Source organism: Elaeis guineensis, chromosome 12 (genome assembly GCF_000442705.2).
Source record: "Elaeis guineensis isolate ETL-2024a chromosome 12, EG11, whole genome shotgun sequence".
Lineage (NCBI taxonomy): Eukaryota > Viridiplantae > Streptophyta > Magnoliopsida > Arecales > Arecaceae > Elaeis > Elaeis guineensis.
This window is the reverse complement of record NC_026004.2, coordinates 18,263,805-18,265,139: the sequence shown is the minus strand read 5'-3', so window position 1 is coordinate 18,265,139 and position 1,335 is coordinate 18,263,805. Positions and strand designations below refer to the sequence as shown.

The window sequence follows — 1,335 nt, the reverse complement described above, 5'->3', positions numbered from 1 at the left end:
CTAGGTGAATTTTCAGTTTCTGGTGCTTGAGGTTGAAAGGTAATAGTTTTAGAAGGTGACTCGGCAGATGAGTCATCTATATCATCAAGTGCAACTACCTTATTGTCTATTTATTTTCCTGATCTTAAGGTATGAATGGCATTTACACCATTAACTTGGTTTCCTTGTTGGGGTCGTGGACCATTTTGGTTCCTAGGATTTGGCTCAGATTGGCTAGGTAACCTACCATGTTCTCGTTCACTAATGGTCGAAGCCAGCTGACTTACTTGCATTTCCAGACGGGCTATAGTTTGGGTGTTATTATTTATGAGTTGACCCGTGGTTTGCATAAAGCTGGTATGTGTCTTCATCATGGCTTCTAGGCTTTTCTCTAAAGAGGTAATTTTCTTATCATTATCATGGAAGCCTGGCGGGTTGTTCATTACTAGGTTGGACCTTAGATTTTGCTGATTGAAATTTGGATTGCCTACATTAGGATTCTGGGACCATGAGAAATTCGGGTGATTCCTCCAACCTGGATTATATGTGGGTGCATAAGGATTGTTCAATGGTCCTTGATAGGTGGCATTCACCTGTGCACACTCATTCGAGTAGGAACATTCTTCTAAGACATGGTCTGGTGCATTGCACCCTTTACACATAGGTGCAGATATTTGATTTACATTGGCTGGTCTCTGTAATTCTAAGGCTTTCAATCTACGTGTTAAGGTTGCAATCTTGGCCTCTGATGCTAGGGTTGGTTGAATTTGATGCATTCCTCCTCTTGAAGGTGTAGCTTTATCAGGTTCCCTAGTTGTTTCCCACTGTAAATTTTTCTCGGCTAGGTCTTCTAAGAATTGCCAAGCTTCAGTAGTTTCTTTGTCCATAAATTGGCCTTGGCACATGGACTCTAGCATGGTTCTTGAGTTTGAATCTAACCCCTCATAGATGATCTGGCATAGTCTCCAAGTTTCTATTCCATGGTGTGGGCATTGGGTCAAAAGATTTTTGAAACGATCAAAGTACTTCCAAAATGATTCACCAGCTAGTTGGTAAAATTGATTTATTTCATTCCTAATCCTAGCTATTTTATGATGGAGAAAATATTTTTTTAAAAATATTCTCACAAAGCCCTCCCAGATAGTGACAGAATAGTTTGGCAGACTATAAAGCCACTTCTTAGCATTGTCCTTAAGGGCAAAGTTGATTAATCTAAGTTTGACCTCATCTTCTGTTAATTGCAGTTTCATGGTTGCACATACCTCCTCAAATTCTCTAATAAATATATAAGCATCCTCTAATCCTGTGAATTTTGAAAGCATATTTATGATTTGAGGTTTGATTTCAAAATTGTTA

General features: G+C 39.0%; 1 non-coding gene across 1 annotated transcript; it reads left to right on the top strand.

Annotated features, from left to right (window-relative positions):
• Positions 1-954: 954 nt before the first annotated feature.
• LOC140853018 (small nucleolar RNA R71) lies at positions 955-1,061 on the top strand. Its single transcript, XR_012136096.1, has one exon. It is a non-coding gene; the product is annotated as a small nucleolar RNA R71 (small nucleolar RNA).
• The last annotated feature ends 274 nt before the right edge of the window (positions 1,062-1,335 follow it).